Raw genomic sequence first — 25,302 nt, 5'->3', positions numbered from 1 at the left:
GATTTTCTGTTTTTTTAGTTTAGTTTTGGTGAGGCCTCCTCATTTAGAACTATAGGAAGGACACTCATCTCTGCTCAACATGTGTTTTATGGATTATCTGAATGGGTTGACCAATAAAATACCAGAAGAAAGGATGTGAGGTTCATCCGAAAGGAGCACCAACCCCCCAAGAATTTTCTACAATGTCTCTTTTCCCACTAAAGTAATAGAGGATGATATATGTTCCAAGTGATGAAGCCCCATTAATCTTCTCAGAGTCACTGGGTCACACAAAAGCCCCAATACAGTAAATGAAATATGTTATAAATAAAGTTTTGCTCCTTTGCTCCACTGAGCTATTGTGATACTGTGGGGGGTTTTGTTTGTTTGTTTGTTTAGCCTTAATTTACAGTATTATAAGGAAACTGAGATGGGAGTGGGAGTAGTCAGTGTAAAACCTGAGTCCACACCACTATAGAAATGCCTCAGATGGGTAGAAGTGATGGGTTACCACAGGGATTAAGCAGTTCACAATCCGTTTCCATCCAAATGAAGAGTTGGGAAAAGACCTGCTTTCAGTCTTTTCTCTGAAGTATCTCACATTCACCACAAAGTCTGGTCCTGCCCCACAGATCAGAAAGCCCATGTTAAAAATGCTTGGAACGATGCCTGGTGTGTATATAATCAGAGTTTTAATGCTCACTCTTATTATTCTCTAGGGTCACACTTTATGAGAATAAAAATGTTTTCTCATTTTATTTGGAATTTAAACATTGGTACCTTGAGTCCTGCCTCAGACAAAGTAGACATTCGATCAATATGTATTAACAGAACTGCTGAACACAAATATTTGATGTTTCCCCCCTTGTTCTCTGGGTCTCTATTCTTGTTCCTTGTTAACATTTTAATTTTCCATGATTAGAATAAAGTAGACACTTTCCTTGACACACTCTATGTTTTCACTGGCCTTGGCTTTCTTGCTCCATATTTCTGTCCACTGAAACCTCCTTTGTCTTGTGGGGGAAAATGTTCATTTCATTCAGTTGACTCCATTATTCATTAAAACATAAAACAGCCTATTTTTAGTCGGAAACTTTGCACAGATGATTAAAGGCACAAGAACAAGGATGTAAGTTAAATGTGTGAGACAATATGGGTGACAAAACTTCCCGGTTACTCGCAGCTTTGCAAGGACAGCGTTAAGTGGCTAATGTTTGCCTTCCTTTGGCTTCATGTTGGAAAATATGTGAGCAATGTTTATGTTAACAGACTTTTAATAGGACAATGAATTCAGACACAATTGTGGTGCTGCGCTTCTGCTTACTCAATCTGCTCTAAGATTTGTATGCAGCGTGGATAATTTCTTTACATTATATATTTAGATTTTCAAGCCTCTGAATCCCTTTCATTTCCCACATACAGGCCTTAAAGGGGGCTCCCTCCTCTCACCCACCTGAGTCACTTGTTGGGTAGCTTCATGCCTGTTTTCCTAGCATCTTACATCGTCAGTCTCCTAGGAGTGCTAGTTAATTTTATAAATCTTTTGTTTCTTGATTCCTCCAACCTGCCCTAGTGGAGAATCTCATACAAACTCATAGGAAATGAATATAAAACGTTAAAATCCCATATTACTAGACCTATGTCCCAATTCAATGAGTTTAGACTATTAAAACCTTTTTTTACAGAGTATTCTGTACTTGGAATTTGGCTGAAAATATTGGCTCCAGTATGATTATATTTTATTTAATGATAGGTTTATATTTTTTCTGTCCAGGGGTTTTCTGGCATTTTGCTTCACCTATGGACATGAAACATCAAACATTGTAAAGGTGGTATTTTAATAAACTCATTCCCTCTCCCCCACACATACAAACACGAGGTAGAACTTTCCAGTTTGAACATATTCATTTCTGATAATTCTCTTTTATTATTTTCACAATTGTTCCCTTGGTCTTTCCCTTTCCTTGAATTTTTAAAGAAGAAAATTTATTTATCTGTTTATTTATTTATTTGTATGTATATGGGTGCTTTCACAGCATGTGTGTCTGTGTACCATGAATGTGCCGTGCTCACAGAGGCCAGAAACTGGAGTCATAGGCAGCTGTGAGCTGCTAGATGTGCTCAGGGAACCAAACCAGGGTCCTCTGGAAGGGAAGCCTGTGTTGTGCATTGCCTCGGGCCTCTTTTCTCTTCTTTAATCTTCCTAATTATAAAGGGAATTATTTATGATTTACTCCTGTTCTCCCTGAATGTCTTCCTTCTTATTTCAATTTTTTAATTTCTTCACCAATTTCTATATTTTTGCTCAATTCTAGACTGAAAACATAAGACAATATGATAATTTGATCCTATCACAGCATTGCCAAGTTCTTAAACTGGCTTACATTTCATGTTGGTAAGACATATACATTTTGTGGATGATTTTTACATTGCTATTGCTGAATGCTTTAATTATGATTAAATTTAATTTTTCACTTATCTCCAGGGCCATTATTTTCCTCTTTATTTTTCTTACACCTTTTTCTTCTTCAGACTAAAGCCTATTATCAAATAACTGCAGCGCCTCTATGGTGTTAAAATGATTAGGAATGAAGCAAGGGGCACACAGAGCTGGGAACTCTACAGATATAGGAATATACTGACTGGCAGGCCCAATTTTATTGATTCCAGCTATAAGAAAAAATTCACTGTAATGTATATGATTCCTTGATAAATCATTTTTAATTACTTACAATGTAGTATTTGTAGTAAAAAAATGACAATATATATATAATAAGAAGGAAGAGCTGTTATACCAAAGCTACCCTGCTTTCATAATAGAATTTTAAATATCTTTATAAAGTTTCCAGTGTGAGTTTGATAATGGCATCATAACCCTTGCTGCTCTCTAGAGCATAATATGAACAATGTATCTCTTTGCTTTGCCTGCTGGTGGGTAGAGATATAGCCTACATATTCTTGTGTTACATATTTTTCATATAATGTAATTTTTACTTGACTTAGTGATATTGATGTATGTATTAGTGGTTTGTCTCTTTTCATTGCTTCAGCCAGGCCTCATTGTGTGCATGAACAATTAATCAATGTCCACTCCACCTTCTCCTTAAGAATCTTTGGCTAAATAGAACAGTTAGGGAGGAGCACATTGTGCTTTCATGTTTTGTTATTTTACCACCATCCACAGGAAAGCTGAGAAGGCACCTCTTCCAGTCTTCCAGAGCAGGCAAATCCATTGTTTTCCTTATGTTACTCATGAATGGTGCTATGATTTTATCTAGAGTGTCCCCAAGTGTCCTGTGTTAATAATAGCTTAGTTGTCATCCTGCCACACCTTCAGAAAGTAGTGACAGTATCAGGAGATAAGGCTTGGTAGAAGTGTATGTGGGAACCTTAGGCTTTTCCTCTCCCTTTTCTTAACTGACCTACTGAGAATATCTTTCTTTCTTCCCAATCTATTTCCATGTTGGCTTCAATGCAGACTCAAAGTGACAAAGCTTGATTGCTACACTGGAACCCACACAATGAAATTAAGTATTGCTTCTTAAATTGTTTGTCTCAAGGTTTTTGTTATGGTAACTGGAAGCTGACCAGCACATATGGAACATGGTCTTAAAACTCCTTGGCAGCATGTATGATCTGTAGTATTGTTTCATACATCATAAGCACCCCAAAAATGGACTACTCAAGGAAATCAAGGCAGCCTAAGCCATAAAACAGATTTCAGAAACGACCTTCCTCTCTTAAACAATTTCCCATTGCAACTCTTCACATAAAGTGTCTGAGATGTGTTTTATTTTGAGTTTATAAATAAATATACATAGTATGCATATATACATTTAAATATATATGTATGCATAAATACTCTAACACCACTAATTCTAAATTATAATCACATAATTAAATAGGAATTGATTTATTTTCTTTTTTTCTTTTGGGTTTTTGAGATCCGATTTCTCTGTAGTTTTGGAGCCTGTCTTGGAACTAGCTCTTGTAGACCAGGCTGGCCTTGAACTCACAGAGATCCACCTGCCTCTGCCTCCTGACTGCTGGGAATAAAGGCGTGTGTCACCACCACCTGGCAGGAACTGATTTCTTTATATTTGCTTCCTGTCTTAGGAATAGATGAGGAATGTTTTTCTGTTTACTTTTTTTTTTTTTTTTTTGTAATGATGGACACTTTTAATCCCAGCACTTGGGAGGCAGAGTCACAGGCATCTTTTTTAATTCAAGGCCAGCCTAGTCTGCATAATGAATTCCAGGACCACCCAATGCTATATAGTGAGACCCTGTCCCAAAACAAACAAATAAAACAGCAATCACAATAGAATTTCAGATATGTAAAAGCATCATCACGGTAAGATTATATACAGCCACAGACTGGAGGAAATACTTGCAAAAGGCGGGTTTTGATCCTACTGCACGTACTGGCTTTGTGGGAGCCTAGCCTGTTTGGATGCTCACCTTACTAGACCTGGATTGAGGTGGGTGGTCCTTGGACTTCCCACAGGGCAGGGAACCCTGATTGCTCTTAGGGCTGACGAGGGAGGGGGACTTGATTGGGGGAGGGGGAAGGAAATGGGAGGCGGTGGCGGGGAGGAGGCAGAAATCTTTAATAAATAAATTAATTAATTAAAAAAAAAGAAAAGAATTGAAAACTGAAATGGAAGCAAGGAAGAAAACACAAACTGAAGACCAGCTGGATATGGAAAATCTAGGTCTACGAGCAGAGACTACAGAAACAAGCATAATCAATAGAATACAAGAGATAGAAGAAAGAATCTCAGATTCTGAAGACAACATAGAGAAAATAAACGCACTGATCAAAGAAAACAGCAAAGCCAACAAATTCTCATCACAAAACATTCAGGGAAAAAAAAAAGAATATGTTTATATTGTAAGAATGCCCCAAACTGTCCTCCAAAGTAGTTCTGTCGTCTTGCATTCTGATCTAAAACGAATGGGCCTGCCTGATGTTTCATACCTTGCCAACACTTGGTATTTTTTCTCTTCTGGATTTGAGCCATTTTCTGCTTACTTCTATATAAAAATGCTGCTTACAGAAAAATTTATAGATTCTGAAGACAAAGTAAAAGAAAACAAGTATTAAGTAAAGGGCTTGAAAAGAAGGTATTAATAGACAGTGAAGGAAAGAAGCTGTAGCATGATATGCATGTTCAAATACAACATAAATAAAATGCAAAATAGGAAAAGAAAAGAATCCTAGAACTATGGAAAATCATGTGGAGAGGACAAAGGTGAGTTCCGCTACCGCGAAAAATTTGAAAAGAAATATCGCAGTGAGGAATGGCAAAGATCTTAGTATTTGGACACCTGAGTTCAGTGTTTCTGAGCAAGTATTAATGATGTCATTAATAGCTCATGGTTATTACGTGACTTTATATCAGACCCTGTGTTTGTGCACCCGAAAGACAAGGGATGTTAAATTTTTCATACACATGTGCTCTGATGTACAGAATATGCATTCCACATTATTTTTCGTGTGGTTGGAATGCTTATTTCTTCATATTTCTGCTTGTGAAAATTTGACTTATCATGTAAAACCTACCTTCTTTCTTTCACTATGTCTCAGGGATAAATCTCTGATTGTTGTAATAAGAGCGGCGGGGCTGCTTCCCACCGCCACCCGGCTAGCTTTACCCGAAATAATTACACGGAAACTGTATTCTTTTAATCACTGCCTGGCCCATTAGTTCCAGCCTCTTATTGGCTAGCTCTTACATATTGATCTAACCCATTTCTAATATTCTATGTAGCACCATGAGCTGGCTTACCAGGGAAGATCTTAACCTGCGTCTGTTTGGAGTGGGAGAATCATGGCGACTCCCTGACTCAGCTTCTTTCTCCCAGAATTCTGTTCTGTTTACTCCACCCACCTAAGGGCTGGCCTATAAATGGGCCAAGGCAGTTTCTTTATTAAATGAAAGTAACTCTCCATCATCTGATCTTCAGGTTTAATGTAGACTGCTTTGACCTAATGACTCACCTTACCAGGTGTGGAGATTTGTATAAGAATGGCCTCCAATAGGCTCACATTGGTCCCCAGTGGTTGGAACTATTTAGGAAGAATTAGGAAATATAATACTGATGGACTTGTGCCACCGGGGATGAGATTTGCGGTTTCCAAAACTAGTACCATTTTGAAGACCTCTCTCTGTCTCCTGCTTATGGGCTGAGATGTAAACTCTTAGCCATTCACACTACCACGCTTTTTGTCATCATGACCTCTAAAGCCCTGAAATTTGGAGTTTACTCCAAATTAAAAGCCTTCGTGAATAAGTTGCCTTGGCAGTGGTGTTTGATCATAGCAACCAAAAAGTAACTAATACATCAGGCCTCAAGGGTTTCTTTATCTTTTCTTAAACGATTGGCATATTGGGCCTATTCTCTCTTTGTCCTTGACCATTCCGGTATTCATAAGGCATCATCTCTTATCCTAGAAATTCAGCCTGAAAAAAAAGGTTTCTTTTAGTGTCATTTGGGCCACCAGTAAGGATAAAAGAAAAAAGAGAAAGGATGGGAGGCTTTGATTTTTTTATAGATTGAATCTGAAGTGTCCTTCAAATACGTGTGTATTTGATCATTTGGTCCTCAAGCTGATGGTGCTATTTTAGGGATTGTGAAACCTTTAGGAGGTGGAGCTAACAAAAAGACACAAGTGATTAAGGGGCATGTCTTTGGAGTTATAGTTCAATCTCATTTCCAACTGACCTTTCTCATTTTTCAGGTGAACACTGTATCACAATTGCTTCTGCTGTCATTAGCAAGACATCAGTTACTGTATCATTCCCCCTACAGTGGACTGTACCAAAGGCTAAGCCATAATAAACTCTGCTCTTTATAGTAACTTCAGTGAGGTATTCTATTACAGGAATAAGACACGACATTAACTCATGTTTCTTTCAGAAATTAGCATATCCTCATATGTTTATGTGTTCAGTAAATGTTGATTACATTACTTCCATAAGATATAGCAAAATAAGTATGCACAAGGATATATTCAAGGGTAATATAACTTCAACTTGAACAGTTACTTGGGTTTATATCAAAAAAAACCTTTAAATCAACTACTATAAAATTCACATTAATTCCTTATATGAAGAGGAAGCACTGAAATAATAAACAAAACACTATTGGTGGCTTCTGTAGGTGGGTTCATATGGAGGTAAAATAAGGGGCTAGATAAAAAAGAATGTGGTGTACAAATGAGAAGCAAAGTTCCAGAGTCCTTGCTTTGAGATTAGAACAAAGAATGGCCACTGTGAATTTGCCAGCTGGTCTTAGAGGTTGATTTTCCATAAAAGAGTGAGATCAATGAGAGGTATTAAGCAGTAATTTTTCAAGGCTAGCTTTATCATACTTGTACTAAATTAAGAAGACTTGGAGTGATCAAAATAAATTTCTATCATCTTCATTCACAGTTATAGGCTTGTGATTTTGCATGCCAAAGTAATTAGTAACTAGCAAGAATTATTTCTTAAAAAATAATTAGAAATATGTAGGACTTAGAAAATAGTCTAACATAATGTACTGTTACCTGCAAACAATAGATCTAAAAGGAAAGATACATTAGAAAGGCAAATTTGTTTCTGAAATACAGAGTTTGAAATTTTATAGAATAAAATTAAAATAAGACATAAATAGTAAAAATGAAAACCTGAATTTAAGAAAAGGGCCTGTGGGGAGGATGTAGAGGATTATAGGGGTGGAGGGGAGAAGAGACCACAGGGTACAAGAGCGAACAAAATGCATAATGTATTTGAAGGAGATGGCAAAGAGCAAATTTAGTCAATACAACAATGAAGTAAGCTGGATTTTGCTTTATCAATCAACTCTACAGGTTTTACTCACCCTTCCCTTCAGAAACTTCCCTTTAAAGAACTAGAAAGCTGCTTAGTAGTTAGCCACGTGCTTGTTGTTCCACGGGGCCTGAGTTTTATTGCAAGCACCCAGACTGTTGATTCACAGTTGAACTCGAGGTTCAGGGCATCCTAAGCCATCTTCTCTTCTCCACAGTCACCCTTAGATACATGGCATATACTGACACAGGCATATACCCATACAAATAACTAAAACCAAAAAAAAAAAAAAAATAAGTAAATATCTTAAACCTTTCAAAGTTATAGTTTGGTCTGCAATGTTTACCATATAACCATGAAATAACATTTTAGAAGGAAACCCATGGGCTAATAATTGCTTGATACTCAGTATGAAATCCTGCTAAATCTTATGGCTTTTCTTAGATCAAAAGTACTGACTGTCTCTGTGGTGAATATCATTTAGGGTATTTTATCTTAGGGTAATTCAATAAGAATCAGATGCTTTATATTGCACTCAGGTGTGTTGATTGGTTGATTGGTTGGTTGGTTGGTTGGTTGGTTGGTTGGTTGGTTGGTTGGTTGGTTGGTTGGTTTTCCAGACAGATAGTCAAGCTGTTTTACAACTCACTATCTACATCAGACTGGCTTAAAACTCATAGAGATCCACCTTGCTGGGATTAAAAGTGTGTCCTGCTGCACCAGACTTATGTTGCACACTTTTAAATTGACCTGGAGCAGTGAAAAGTAGTGAAAAGTATGCTTTTTTGTTTTCATATTTGTGGCCTAAATGCTCATCCTTCTTTGGTGTCCTAAAGTGAGGACAGAAGAACATTGTATTTTTAATAGTATTTAAAATGAGTCACAAGGTCTCTGCAAAAAAATTAAAAACCTATTGCATCATTAAAGAATTCTTGAAATGTGCTTTAATAGAGAAAACTCACTACCATCGCTGATAGTCAGCCTAAAGAAACAAGAAAGAAAAATGAAGTCTCATAACACACCGAAGGATGACTTAAATAGATTGGTACGAAGATAGCTTAATACCAAATTTGTCATGTAATAGAGCAGCTTCAAGACACTCATTCTAAAAGACAAGCATGAATTTATATGAAGATAATTTTGATTATACTTTTTCAATTAATCGGACAATTGCCTATGTTCTCAGAACTAAGTACGATTTCCCTCTGGTAGAGTAGATCTTAAGTCTAAATAGCTGTTTGTGACTGCCAAGGTCTGTGTGCCACTATAACACCCTTAGGGTTATGGTGCATTGCTGGTCCACCCTGTGGCTCATAGCCATAATAGCTCTGGAGCTTTCTTGGTTGTTATCCTCCATTGGAGGCTTGCATGCTGACTTCTCGTACCATGAATGCCAGTTGTCAGGGAGGAGGCATTCAGGTCAGTTACTACTCAAGGGCCTCTGGGCCCTGTACTTGAAGTGCACGATGTCCTCAGCAATGTGGACTTACCTTACAGCTGTGCAAGGTGGGGGGCAACCAAGGCAACAGCAATAGCCTGTAATGTTTTAGCAATCTCTTGGGCAGCCCTATCCAGCAGCTCGGATGGCTTCTCATGCCTAGTATTCGGACATTCACACACAAAGAACTACAAACAAGCCGGGCGGTGGTAGCGCACGCCTTTAATCCCAGCACTTGGGAGGCAGAGGCAGGCGGATCTCTGTGAGTTCGAGACCAGCCTGGTCTACAAGAGCTAGTTCCAGGACAGGCTCCAAAACCACAGAGAAACCCTGTCTCGAAAAACCAAAAAAAAAAAACAAAAAAAAAAACAAAAAAAAAAACAAACTACAAACAACTAAGGAATGCTAATACCATGGGAAAAAAATAGTCTTTCCCAAGGAAGAGGGTACCAATTCTTATTTGATACTGTGTGTGTGTGTAAAAACAATGACAAAAGGCCATGAATTTGAAAAAGTTTAGGTGTTGGGTTAGTAGGAATAAAGGGAAGGGGAAGCCGGGCGGTGGTGGTGCACACCTTTAATCCCAGCACTCGGGAGGCAGAGGCAGGCGGATCGCTGTGAGTTCGAGGCCAGCCTGGTCTACAAGAGCTAGTTCCAGGACAGGAACCAAAACCTACAGAGAAACCCTGTCTCGAAAAAATCCAAAATAAATAAATAAATAAATAAATAAATAAATAAATAAAGGGAAGGGGAAATAATGTAATTATATTATAACCTCAAACGTAAAAAAATACTTAAATGTTTATATAATTGGAATAACGGTAAATGTATTTTTAATTAATTTATTAAAAATTAGTTTTCTAATTTTACATACCAACCTTCCAGTTCCCACTCCCTTCCTACCTCCCACTCCTTCTGCCTTCTCTGTCCCCCTATCCTCCATCATTAGAATGGGTAAGGTTTCCCATGAGACGTCACCAAGGACTAGCCCATTGCTTTGAGGCAGGACCAAGGCTTTCTGTACTATATCTAGACTGACCAAGTTATCCCTCCAAAGAGAATGGGTTATAAAACGCCAGTGCAAGCAGTAGGGATAAATTCTGGCCTCACTGCCAGTGGCCCCACAGTCTGCCCAAGTCATACCACTGTCAACCACATCAATAGGGACTAGTTTGGTCCTATGCTGGTTTCCCCACTGTCAGTCCCGAGTCAGTGCGTTCCCATTAGTTCACTGCTAATGTAAGCTGCTTCAGTGGGTATTCCCATCAGGTTCTTTATCCCTTTGCTCATATTATCACTTCTCTCTCTCTTCGACTGGACTTTGGGAGCTCAGCCCAGTGCTTCACTGTGGATTTCTGCATCTGCTTCCATCAGTTGCTGGGTGAAGGTTCTATGATGACAATTAAGATCGTCATCAATCTGACTAGAGGGCAAGACACCCTCTCCACAATTGCATAGGGTCTAGCTAAGGTCATCCTTGCAGATTCCTGGAAATTTCTCTAGTGCCAGGTTTCTTGCTAGCCCCATAATGGCTCCCTCAATCAAGATATCTCTTTCCTTGCTCTCCTCAGTCCTTCTCCCATCAGTATCATCCCATACCGTCAAGTTCTTCTTCCCTCCTTCCCCCTTTTGTTCTTCCACTTCCCCCCACCCTTATGCTCCCGGTTTTCTTAGGAGATCTTTTTTATTGCATTTCCCCATGGGTAATCATGTATTTTAGTAGTAAGCCTATTTTAAAAGAGAAAACATGCATGTAATATATAAATACATACTTTCTTTAACCTACAGAAAATTCAGTTTCCTATATACTCAGGTGATATTTTTTTCTCTTGATTATGTTATGTATTATTGTGTATCACATAATAATACATCCACGCATTTCACATTATTCTTTATGTAAATGCCTATATAGAAATAACTGCATTAAAATTACCCTGGAGTCCCACTAGAAACTTTTCAAATCAGCATTTCTGAATACACAGTAAAAGAATCTGTGATTAACTAAATACCCAAGTGATCTTATGCACATGGCTTCTCGAGAAACACTCTATCGGTTTTTTGCTTACCCTAAAAAGGCATAACTGCTACTTTCATTAAAAAGTAAAGATGACTTATGACTAGCTTATTCCCTCGTTCCTATGCCTGTGATGGTTTAAAAGACGTAGAAAACATTATTTTTCCTCCCCAAGTTCCTACATTACTTTTCTGGTTTTTTTTTTATAATATGCCAATAAATAAGAAGAAAATCCTTGGTACAGGGAGAAATGCTCAGAAATATTGCTTGGCATTTTTAGACTTTCATTTCGACAAGCAATTTTAAAAAACAACTTAGTTCTCAAAAGTGGTTGACAATTAGCTTATGCACTGTGGCGGTGGATATAAACGGTAAGAGTTTCATATACAAAGTATTTTAATATGTAATTCTTCCCAAGCCTTTGGAAAAAATGTCTGTCATAAAGAATGGTTGATGCACTTTAAACATTTTGCTTCATAAAGAAGGTGACATTTTTCATTAGTTTAAGATTTATACACTGAAGTATCTGTCACAGTAATAATAAAATCTGACAGTGCAGATCATCTGGGTTTTCAAGAGAACAGGTAATATGTTCTTTAGAAAATATTATAATTTGTTCAAACCAGAAATTGTTTTAAAAAAAAAAGTAGATCAGCATGGGAACTGAAGAACTTCATATCCCATCATTTCAGGATATGTATTTTAATGGTGTTTGTGTCATGACAACCATTATGGTTAGTATTTTGCACATAAGAATGAATATGTTATTATTTTATCATAGACTCTTTTGGCTATCAATGTTCCACAAAGGGCTGGTGCCAATCAGCTTGAATGTGTATACAAAACAGATTGCCTTAGGTATAAATTTGTGCATAATAACTGCAGATTTCTCTATGCTTCAGTTTGTCATGATATAAGTACACATAGTAACCCCAAACAGAAAAGAATTTCTCCTCAAAAAGAAATTATAAAAAATCCCACATATTTTAATTCATCCCAGCCATCATCTTTTTTAACACAGTGTTAACAGCAGTGTTCCCAACATTTAAAATAGTGCCTCCCACCAGCCTGAGTTCCTCAATTGAATGGCCATTTTTTTTTCCATTGGCCTTTGGGATCTCAGTTTTCTAGGTTAGAGTTTCCTATTGCTAAATAAATGAAGGAAAATAAAATCAAAAGAGAAAGTAAAATACCATTAAAACAAAAATACTCTGTAAGTGAATTGAGAAGATATTACTAAAACTTTAAATTCAAATCTCTGTGGTAGATAAATCACATTCTAGATTTCATTTACAGCTAGGTCTCAGCTAATCCAACCAAGTTATAATGATTTGAAGTGAAAAGAAAATAAATGGAATCTCTTAGCTAAGTCATTAATATTGAGATCATAATTTTATCTTGAATGAATCAATATGACTCCTAGCATGCCATATATGTTTCCAAGAAGTAGCAAGAATGTAGGAGTCTAGTTATCCCAAACTTCATTTTCTATACATGACTGTGTTGATGAAGCATCAAATACCTATTTTAATGTCTTTACCTAAAGAAATCTTCAGAATTGCCATTGTTGCTATTCGCTAAGCTATGTTTTGTTGTCAAACTATTTTAAATGAACACTACAGAAATTTATAGTAGCACTCTTAAGGGAAGACACTCATCCTCTCTGCAGTTCCGGAAGGATTAATCATTGAGAGCATAATGTGAAACTATAGCATTTCATAACATAACTAAAATAATGGTTCATAAACAGCGTCAAGAACTTCCAGAAAAAAGAGAGAGAGGATCTCTACTATGGAAAGTCACATTGAAAATGAAAGCATCCTCCATAGAGAGAATCCCTAAGGAAATTTTATTTGAGAATACAGAACCAACCATCTTTTATAATCTCTAAATGTCTAGAGAAAGCAGGCACACTTACTCTCAATAGTTTTAGATCAGTTTGTCTTCTATATTCCAATTCCCAATTTTACCAGCTTTATAGGATTATAATTATATAATTCTATTAACATGTCACCCTTAAAATGAGGTGAAGTATATTCCCTAAGGTCTTGAAAGTTTCTGGTTTTAAGGTATTTAGGACATCATATTCTCCAAGCACTAAAGAACTCACAAGCAACTCTGTAATTTAGCATGTGAACAATTCTATATTAAAGAAACAGAAAAATAAAGCAAACACTGCATTTTCTTAAACGTTTACATGTATGGGAACATATATTTAGCTTCAAAGGTCTACTCAGAGAGACTGCACATTACTAGTACTGGTAATGACATAAAGAAATAAAGTATTAGGACAGAGATGAGGAACAAGCACTTTATAACTTCTGTGCTTATTCACACTCAAATCATATACATAAGCAATTATAAGAGCTCATAAACCACTCCATTTCACTCATAATTAATTTATCTATTTGAGTAATAAAAGGCATAAACCTTCCACTGACCATGAAGATCACTAAGAGCATATCTTCTTAACAGCCAAAACCATATTGAATATTGCTGGTTACTAAGCCAGAGGTAATTCTCTGTAAATATTTATTACATCAGCTAACATTACCACATTGCAGTGCATAACAAAGTTTATTCGTAGTTTATGAACTGAGATTATACAGTTTGTCTCATCTACCCAAAGAGGGCCCCAAGTACAATCCCAATAGGTTACTGAAAGGACAGAAAAGCAAGATATTGGAGATCAGTCCTAGTGTCTCTATCAGGTGTACTTCAACTTCATAAACAGATTTTCCCAACCAGTGGTAAAGAATCAGGTCTGCATGAATGGCATCCCCCATTAGTCAAGGTAGCAACTCTGTACGGTATGGCTGGCACTTCCCTTGGAAGAGAACATTCAATTTGTTTCATGGCTTTGTTTCATGCTTTTGATAATTCTCATTATTCTAAGTCACTTTATTGTGTAGCCTGAAATATCACCTAGCTCTTCTCTGAGATTATGAGCTCCCTGAGAAAATTTACCATTTTTTATTCCTTTCAGCATGGGGCATGACATATTGTAGGTACTCAATAAATTTAATAAGTAAATGAATGGCTCTTGGGATGCCTGGAAATATTTAATCAAAAGTCTACAGGAGATTTATACTATACTCTATTCTGATTATTTCTTACGGTAAAATGAAACTTTGGGTCTTTATAACAATAATTTATTCACTTTACATTAGTCATTTCCATAGATGATTAAATCAGTATTTTTAATACCTTAGTTGTGTTTTCCTCTTACTTGATGTCATACTTAGAAATACTTTTAGAAGTGAGATATTTTAGAAGTCAATATTTAGAATCAGGGTGTTTAAAGTCAAAATTTATTTTCAAGGATTTAATCAAATAATGAAAGCTAGAGACTGAGATGTTTCCAAAGACAATTATAATTTTCCCTCTGAAACATATAAATCAACATTTTAATGTAGTTAAGAATTCTGTTCTATTTTCTGCCCACTCGTTTCACTTGTTATTTGTAGTAATGATTGGACTGACTTGTTATGCTCTTGAAATATTAGTCTCTAAATTCAGATACAAAATTATTTCCATCTATAGTACAAAAACTAAATGACCTTACAGTGTAGTAAACCACCAACTGGAAAGAGCTATGTATGCATGGTCCACACTGCCCTGAACTCATCTCAGAAGTGCCAAAACCATTAATCCCCACACAGAACCTGGCCTGGTTTGAAACGACATGCAGACCATATAATTTGATGGTGATAGAGCCAGCCAGAGCCCAGGTAAGATGACCATGTCTAAATCAAAAACAAGCATTCCATGATGAGAACTGGAAGAGACCCAAGGCAAAGCTGCCATGGGTGACTGATCAAAACTCGACCCAAACGGAAATTTGTTTGAAATTCACTGGGGCATTACATAACTGCAAATTTGGTTTCACAAGTCTGAACTGAAGATACTCCATCTGCTACATGAGACATTACAGGGAAGACATAAACTTAAACCCCATCAAGAAACTCATCCTGCTGGACTGTTTCCCTCTTTTATTCATTTTAATTCTTATTTTGATTTTTGAATCTTCACTTTTTTAAATAAATATCTCTTAATGGTCATGCTTTAGATTTTTTTTTTTTGAGGTTACTCCATTGGAGTTTGTGATTATTCTGTTATTCTGTGTTTTTGTACTCTTCCTATTATGTGTCTTTAATATTCAGCCTGTGGAAAATTTGTATGTTCTTGTTCTCTCTTCCATATCACCTTCTCCATTAATCCTTAACAATAACTTTCTATAGCTTCGATTACCTTTAATCTCTTTTGATTATAGCAATGTCCTGGATTTCCTCTTCCATATATTTTCCCTCCTTACATTTTTCTTTTTTCATTTAATGTTACTCCATATCCATGCTTAGGCAACTTCCCTTCCATTCTTATATTTATTAACCAATGTCTTAGAATAGACCAATAATTCATCCAACAGTTATTGGAGCTAAATGGTTAACTATTTTAAATATTACAATAGTTACATAACGTGCATATCTATTTGTGGTTTGTGGTTGCTTCTTTAATTAATATTAGACTCTCAAAGAGGTGATGGTGAGCATGTGGACTTAGTATTTAGTGAATGAACTTTTTTGTAGTCCACTGGATATGAATGATACTTCAACTTTACTACAGTCTAATCATACTTGAACATTGCAAATATTCCAATTGACAGAATATAGCTTTTAAAAATAATCAGTGAAATATTTCCAGATATACAAAATCAATTCAGAAATGCAAGAAACATAATAAATCAAGGCACTGTGGCCACCCTAAAAAAAATATCAGTTTCACAGTAATGGATTACAATGAAATTTAATTAGATAAAATGCCAATGAAAGAATTCAGAGAGTAATTATCACAGGGCCCTGCCCCTAAATGAAGAAATGTAAGAAATCAACAACTTCTGAGAGACACAAAATTATTATTCTCAAAGAATTAACACATTATTGTTTATCTAACAACAAGTGAGAAATCCAAAAAAAAAAAAATACAAACAATACTAAATGGCCTCAGAAGTTTGTAATTATGTATTTCTTCATATATCCTCTTATGCATTTGTAAATGTTCATATATATATTTACATGTATTTAACAATAATAATTAAAGAGAAGCATCATAGATATGGTAGAGAGTGGGGAATGTATATATGGGATTGGAGGGAGAAAAGGGATGGAAAAGTGATATAATATTTTAATTAAAAATAAAATGTCAAGAAACACAGCTTGCTCCAATACTGAGGGTTCCTAAGAGGTGAGTGAACAGCCACATGGTGGGATGTCCCATTCTCTAAGACCTCCCCAGTGATAGGAAACCCAGATCCCTCCTCCAATTCCCTTGGCTTTTCTAGCCAGTTAACTGGGAGTTTCCTGCAGCTAGGATACCCCCAAACCCAACCCCATTCAGCTGCCATCCAAACTACTAGCCACACTCTACCCCCAAATCTGCCTATCCTCCTGCAACCTCGGTGGAACTCTGAAACACAGCTTGCTCCAATACTGAGGGGACTTAAGAGGTGAGTGAACAGCCACACAGCAGGATGCCCCACTATCTAGGACCTTCTCAATGGAACAAAACCCCAAGCCCCTTTCCAAACTCCCTTGACTCTACTACCGAAAAATAACCAGAATTAACAACCACTGATCATTAATATTACTTAATATCAATGGACTCAACTCACCTATAAAAAGACACAGGCTAAGAGAATGGATATGAAAACAGGATCCAGTCTTCTGCTGTATACAAAAACCTCACCTCAGTCAAAAATACAGACACTAGCTCAGAGTAAATGATTGGGAAAAGGTTTTCCAATCAAATGGACCTAAGAAACAAGCAGGTATAGCTATCCTAATATCTAACAAAATTGATTTCAAACTATAATCAGTCAGAAGAGATGGAGAAGGACACTTTATACTCATCACAGGAACAATTCATCAAGATGCAGTCTCAATCCTGAACATCTATGCCCCTAACATAGGAGTACCTACATATGTAAAAGAAACATTACTAAAACTTAAATCACACATCAAACCCACACACACTAATAGGAGAATCCAACATTCCACTCTCACCGATAGACAGGTCAACCAGACAGATACTTAACAGAGAAATAAGAGAACTAACAGATGTCATGAATCAAATGAACTTAACAGACATCTATAGAACATTCCAACAAAACACAAAAGGATATACCTTCTTCTCTGCACCTCATGGAACATTCTCTAATATTGATTACATACTTGGGAACAATGCAAACCTCCACAGATACAAAAAAATGCAGTAACCCCCTTTGTCTTACTGGATCACCATGGATTAAAGTTACAATTTAACAACAATACTACTCTCAGAAAGCCCACAAACTCAGGGAAATTGAGCAATAAACTACTGAACCACACTGGGTCAAGGAAGATATAAAGAAAGAAATTAAAGACTTCCTTAAATTCAATGAAAATGAAGGTACAATATATCCAAACATATGGAACACCATGAAAGCAGTGCTAAGAGGAAAGTTCATAGCACTAAGTGCCCATAAAAAGAAAACAGAGAAAGCTCACCTTAGTGACTTTACAGCATACCTGAAAGCTCTAGAACAAAAAGAAACAAACTCACCCAGGAGGAGTAGAAAACAGGAAATAACCAAATTGAGGGCTGAATTCAATAAAATAGGAACACAAACAAAAATACAAAGAAAATGAAACAAAGAGCTGGTTCTTTGAGAAAACCAACAAGATAGACAAACCCTTATCCAAACTGATCAAAAAGCATAGAAAGAGCATTCAAATTAACAAAATCAGAAATGAAAAGGGGGACATAACAACAAACATTGAGGAAATTCAGAGAATCATTAAGTCATACTACAAAAACATGTACTCCACAAAAATGGAAAATGTAAAGTAAAAGAAATGGACAATTGTTTAGATAGATACCATATACCAAAATTAAATCAAGACCAGATAAGCAATTTAAATAGACCTTAAAACTGCAAGGAAATAGAAGCTGTCACCAAAAAAACCTTCCAAAAAAAAAAAAAAAGCCTAGGGTTGGATTATTTTAGTGCAGAATTCTACCAAAGTATATTCAGCAAATGGCACTGGCACAACTGGAGGTCTCAACATGTAGAGGAATGAAAAAAGATCCATATCTATCACCATGTACCAAACTCAAGTCCAAATGGATTAAAGACCTCAATATAAATTCAACCACATTGAACCTGATAGAAGAGAAAGTGCCTTCAATGCATGGGCAGAGGACACCCCTTCTAAATAAAATCCCAGTAGCAGAGACACTGAGAGCAACAATAAATAAATAGAACCTCCTGAAACTGAGAAGCTTCTGTAAAGCAAAGGCCACAGTCAATAAGACACAAAGTCAGCCTACTGAATGGGAAAAGATCAGACAAAGACTAATCTCCAAAATATATAAAGAACTCAAGAAATTAGACATTAAAATTCTAAATATCTCAATTTATAAATGACGTACTGAACTAAATAATGAATTCTCAACAGAAAACTCTCAAATGGCCAAAAGATATTTAAGGAAATGTTCAACATCCTTAGATACCAGAGAAATGCAAATCAGAACAACTCTGAGACAAAATCTTACACCTGTCAGAATGGCTAAGATAAAAAACACTAATGACAGCTTATGCTGGGGAGGACATGGAGTAAAGGGAATACTCATCCATTGCTGGTGGGAATGCAAACTTGTATGACCACTTTGGAAATCAGTATTGTAATTTCTCAGAAAATTTGGAATCAACTTACTTCAGGAACCAGCAATACCGCTCTTGGGCATATACCCAATAGATGCTCAATCATACTACAAAAGCATTTTCTCAACTATGTTTATAACAGCATTATTTGTAATAGTCAGAAGCCCCTCAACTAAAGAATGGTTAAAGAAAATGTGCCACATTTACACATTAGAGTACTACTCAGCCATAAAAAAAAACAATGATATCTTGAATTTTGCATGCAAATGTATGGAATTATAAAACATTATCCTGAGTGAGGTAACTCAGACCCAAAAAGATGAATATGGTATGTACTCACTCATAAGTGGATACTGGCTATAAACAAAGGACATTGAGCCTATCGTTCATGATCCTAAAGAAGCTAAGTAATAAGATGAACCCAAAGAAAAATATATAGAGACACACGTGGAAGTTGGAAAGACAGGATTGACTGGCATGGTTGGAAGCATTGGGGTAGAGAGATAGGGGAGTGTAGGAGGATAAGAATAGGGAAGGGGGAAGGGTAGAGGAGAAGAGTGGAAGGAACGAGAATATGAGCAAAGAGGTCAAGACCATTATGGGTTCTCCCACAGAAACAGTTTGCCTGAGCTAATGGGAGCTCCCCAATTCCAGCCAGACTGAAAAGGAACAAGCCTAGGACCAAATTAGTTCCTCTGAATGGGGTTGACAGTTGCATGGCTGGGGCAGACTAAGGGGCCACTGACAGTGGCACCAGGATGTATCCCTATGGCATGTACTGGTTTGGGGGGGATCCTATTCTCTTTGGATGTATACCTTGCTCAGCCTAGATATATTAGGGAATGCCTTGGACCTACCACAAGGCAATGTGCCTTACCATCTCTGAGGATTAGATGGGGATGGAGTGAGAGGTTATATGGAGTGAATGGGATGAGGGGAGGGAGTGGGAACTTGAATTGGTATTTTTTAAAATCTAATAATTTTTTTAAAAAAAAGACATAGAAGTGCTCAACATAGTGGTCGGTGCCTGAAATCCCACATATTTAGATGGTTAAGTTAGGAGGATGGAAAGTTTGAGGCTAACCTGGGCCATAATGTGAGATCCTGTCTCAAAAAAGCAGCACAAAGATTAATGAGATGAGCACACACTGCACTCTTAGGGGACCAGGGTGTGACTCCCAGTACCCACATCAGGTGACTCATAGCCACTTGTAGCTCTAACTCCTGTGGCTCCATTGCTTCTGGACCTCACAGGCACCAGCGCTTGTGCATACACCCCACATGGACACTCAACATATACACAGTTAAAATAAAGTAAGCTTTTTAAAATGTAAAATAACAACCACAAAAAAGCCAAAGCAAGGACCAGTGAGATGGCTCAATAGGTAATGGCACTTGCCACCAAACTTAACACCCTGGTTTGAATCCTGGACCTTACAAGATGGAAGGAGATAGCTGAATCCCAGAAGTTGTCCTCTGACCCACACACATGCTCCATGACATACATCTACATGCATACATGCAAACATGCACAAACGAGTACATTTTTCGAAAACAATCTAGGGCTGGAGAGTTGGCTCAGTGATTAAGAATGCTTGTTGCTCTTGCAGAGAACTGGAGTTCAGTGCTCACAATTGCCTATTATTCCATCTCTGGGCACCCATTGTCCCCTTCTAGCTTCTGTGGGCATCAGCACACACATACTCAGACACAAAGAGAATCAAACAGGAGAGAGAAGAAAAAAGATGGGAAAGAAAGGAAAGCAAGCAACAGGCGGGGATAGGGATGTGATGCACGATAGTGAGGCTCCTGCACCTGCTTCCAATGTCACTGAAAGTGAACATGATTCTACAGCTGAGGCTATCCCATCCACTAAGGTTTCTCTCTATCTCCTGACACCAGTGAAGCCAGCAGTCAGAGCTCAGACCCTGGCTGACTGGCCGTGACAAGAACACTCTTTTGGGCAGGCATCCACCTCCCACTTGCTGGAGAAAGAAGATTTTTAGATTGAACTTCAGCTAGTTAGTGGAGTCTCATACCCTTTGTGGCCTTTAACTGCCACATTCTTCAGACAAGTTATGATGGTCCCTTGCTTAGTCATCAGTTTGTGTCACGTTTGGAAGCTCTCTGAGTGACCTGAACTAAGAAACAGTGACCTCTTCTGACAGGGAATGTACATCTGTGGCCTTTGTGCATCTGTATAATCCAGGCCCAGGTCTTTCCTTTTGAAACATTCTTATCCAACAACAGGGTGCCAGTGCTGTCCCCTGTCTGTGTGTTTGGATTGTCACCTCTGTGGAGGACAGGGTTACAGCTGGAGCAATGGGACACATCCAGGCTTCTGTAGAGGATCATCCATGAAGCATTGGGGACCTGTCCATTATCTGGAGAACTGTATTGACAAGGCAGAAGAGCCACACCCTCATCCAATGCTTCCAACTTTTCATTAAGGATTCTCCCCTTCCATTGATTGTGGAGATGTACAAACTGTGTATGTTCTTCAGGAATTATGAGAAAGCCAAAGTTAAGCTTGTGGAATTCCAGAAAAGCCTTGAGATGCTTGACACAGCTACTACTAGGGTCCTCCTGTCCTACCTGCCACGTAGATGAAAGATCAGGTGTGTTTCTTTTTGAAACTTATGCCACAGCAGTGTCAGATACAGTATGATCTGGAAAGCTCCTCCAGCTGCTTGTCGGAACAGAGCATCTCTTCTCTGATGGCCCAGACGTGCAGAAGCTGTGTGTGCTCAACCAGATCTTGAAGGCTACACCTGTAGCCATTAGTCCTGTAGTTATTACCAGCTACAGACCTGAGAATTTTCAGCATGCGTGTAGATCTATTTTGGAAAAGCTAAAGGCAGATGGACAGTTTGTTGTAGCCAGGAGAGTGGCAGAGTTAGCAGCATTGCCTGCGGACAGTTTGGTGATTGAACAGCTAACCCAGGAAATGGAGACCCTTAAAACGCACTCAGAAGTGGTCCCTCAAACACGCAAGAATTGACTTCTGGAGAAAAAAAAATGCCATGAAAACTTTAAGAAAAACACCATTTCCAACAGAGCAGCCTCTTCCTTCTTCTCCAGCTGGGTCCATGTGGTGAGTGAACATCCGGCTGAGCAAGGCAGCCTCAAGGAGCAAGGAGCGCCACCTGCTGCTCACGCTGGTGTGGTACTGGCTTGCCCAGGAGGAAGAGCTAGAACAGCTGGAGGAACAGACCTGGATCTGCCGCATTACCCAGCATGCCCATGGAGGGGGCGCAGAGGAAACCCAGCGCAGCCCCTCTCAACAAATGTCAGCTGGTACTGATCTTTCCTTTGATATCTTAGCCGATGAGTTTTCCTTCTCCGAGCTTGCTGCTTTGAACACATCTTAGACCTTAAAACTTAGACCTTAATGCTCGTCCATCCAAAGAGATGTGTGAGAACAGACTGAATTGCAAGGAGCGGGAATCACTGAATGTTCTGATCGGACACCTGCTGGATGGTGGCTGTGTGCACGAAGCAAGCAGAGTGTGCCGGTATTTCCACTTCTGTAGTCAGGATGTAGCGCTAGTGTTGCACTGGAGAGACTTGGCTTCCACAGAGGCCAGCATGGAAGACCTCCACTCAGACATCCGAGCTCTCCTCCCAAGTGCTGCGCTGTCTGAGGACCAAGAGAGCCCTAGTGTTGCCATCCACTGATGAAGTAGCAAGGAGTCTCTGAGCTCTCACAAGCAAGTGCCTCCGTGGGAAGAACTACTGCCGGCAGGTCTTCTGTTTGTATGAACTTGCCAAGGAGTTGGACTGCTCCTGTGCTGATGTTGCGGCCAGGGACAGCGAAGCCATGCTGTGAACAATCTTGGCTTCCCAGTGGCCTGACTGATGCAGACAAGCCCAAGTCTTTATCAGCACCCAGGGCCTGGAGTCAACACTGTGGCTGAAACTTGTGACTGAAGAGGTGGCAGGAGAACTGCTGAGCCCATCAGAGGGAACAGGAGAAAAGCAGCCTCTCAACCCAGCGGAGAAAAACCAAACACTTCTTCAGTTAACTACTGTGCGTCAAGACAGCACACTGGTAGGCATGAAGTTGCTGGACAGGATTTCCTCCATACCCCACCGGGAGTTGTCCTGCACCACAGAGCTCCTGGTCCTGGCCCATCACTGCTTCTCCTTCACATGCCACATGGAGGGCATCATTAGAGTCCTATAAGCTGCCTGGATGCTTATTGATAACCACTTGGCTCCCAAAGAGGAGTATCGGCTGGTGGTATGTCTCCTCACCGGTACTGGAAGGTACAGTGAGATAACGTACATAGTTGACTTGCTGCACCAAAAGCCACTATTTTAAAGTTCTGATGAGGAAGAAGCTAGATCCAAGTGGCACCCTGAAGACAGCCTTGCTAGACTACATCAAACGCTGCTGCCCTGGAGACAGCGAAAAGCACAATATGATTGCCCTGTGCTTCAGCAATACCGGGAGATAGGGGAGAATCAATTATGAGGCAGTGGGCTGTATCCAACTGAAGCTGATTGAGTCTCAGCCCTGGGAGGAAAGCCTCAAGGATGGAGCCCAACTCAAACAGCCCCTGCTTAAAGCCCTGACTCTGATGTTAGAGAGTTATGCCAAGGACTCCTGCCTGTGACAAGCCCTACACTGTAATGGGCTCACCAAGTTGATAACACTACAGATTCATTTTCTGAACACTGGTCAGAACACAATGCTTATCAACTTTGGCCATCAGAAGCTAATGGACTGTATCATGGCTCTACCTAGGTTCTACCAGGCTTCTATTGTATGAGGTCTATGACTTTGTTCCTGACTGGGCTGAAGTTCTCTACCAACATGTGATTCTTAAAGAAGAATTAAGTTACTTGGAAGAATTTAAACAGCAAAAGTTACTAAGACCCAATATATTTGAAGACATTTCCAAAAAGTATAAACAACATCAGCCTTACCAACAGAGTCACAGAAAACCTGAAGAAATTACTTTCATATTGTGAAGACATCTACCTGCATTACAAGTTGGCATATGAACACAATTATTTTGAAATTTAAATGTGCTTCTGAAGGACCCTCAAACAGGATGCTCTCTTAAAGAAATGCTTAAAGCTTAGAAGATCTGAAAGATGCCTAATTGCTTTCCGTACCTCTATGGCAATAAAGTATTTGGAAACCTTTAAAGCAATTAAATTTCAAAAAGAAAGAATGTTCAAAGACAAAAACAGTCTCAAGCTGGAAGGACGGAAAAGTGATCCCAAATCAACCAAGTGCTGATCCCTCCCCTCTCACCAAAATATATGTCCAGAACAAAACAGAGAATTGTCTGTGTTCAATGACATTGCAAATAAAATGGACTGAACTGTATCTACAAAACATTCCATCTAAATAGCAAGAATCATTTTCAACACCCAATGGAACTTTCTAAAACTACATCCTGTAATAAGATACGTTACACAAAATACAAGAATTTAAATATTTCTTGCATTTGCTTCTGTTGCAATAGAATAAATATAATAACCAACATAAATGAAAGAATATCTACAAAATTATATAGACTGAGGAAACACAGTTACTACTATTAAATGAGCTTGAGTTTAGAAATCAAGAAAAGAAAATTAAAAAAATAAAAACAATGACAAAGGTGTCACCATACTTGATTTCAATTGATAATATAGAGGCTTGATAACAAAAGCAGCATCAACAGGAACAAAACAGACACGTCAATTCATGGGACCAAATAAAAGACCCCCCAAAACAAACCATAGGGCCACAATCATCTGGTTTTTCACAAAGATGCCAAAGGCATACCTAGAAGTTGACATCTAACAAAAAGGAAATGGAGCTCTATCTCTCATTATGAACAAAGATCAATTCCAATGGATCAAAAGCCTTAATGCAAGACCTGAAACTCTGAAATTGTTTGAGGGAGAAAATATAAAAAGCACTTCAAGATACAAGCATTGGCAAAAATTTTCTGAAAGAACTTCAATTGCTCAGGAAATGGAATCGTTTTTTCATCTAGGGAATGTTCTTATTTTATTAAAATGTACCAAATCCTACTAATATGTTATAAGTCACATGGAGTCTTATTTATTTAATAAGTGAATAAGATGAAGATATTCCTAAAGCCATTAGTGTTTCTCCCTGCTCAGATTTGGGGTATGTTGAGCATTATGATTTTGGTTTCTGTCTCTTAGATGGTGAATTCACCAAACGGGATAAACCACTTCTGCATCAGCAGTAGCCTCTCACACAGTGTCTGAATAAGGCAACTTAAGTATTAAAACTTGAAGAAATATAATTAGTTTAGACCATTCTCTCCAATCTCCTAAAACATCCAAACAAAATGGACAAAATCAATGAAAGCAACAATATTAA

The 25,302-nt window shown here is 38.2% G+C and overlaps 1 pseudogene; it reads left to right on the top strand.

Moving 5' to 3' along the window:
- LOC130876342 (spatacsin-like) overlaps positions 1-24,038 on the top strand; it is a 79,609-nt pseudogene extending 55,571 nt beyond the window's left edge.
- Positions 24,039-25,302: the final 1,264 nt, after the last annotated feature.

The sequence above is a fragment of the Chionomys nivalis genome, chromosome 6 (genome assembly GCF_950005125.1).
Source record: "Chionomys nivalis chromosome 6, mChiNiv1.1, whole genome shotgun sequence".
NCBI lineage: Eukaryota > Metazoa > Chordata > Mammalia > Rodentia > Cricetidae > Chionomys > Chionomys nivalis.
The sequence above is the reverse complement of the archived record's forward strand: the minus strand, read 5'-3'. Positions and strand labels throughout refer to the sequence as shown.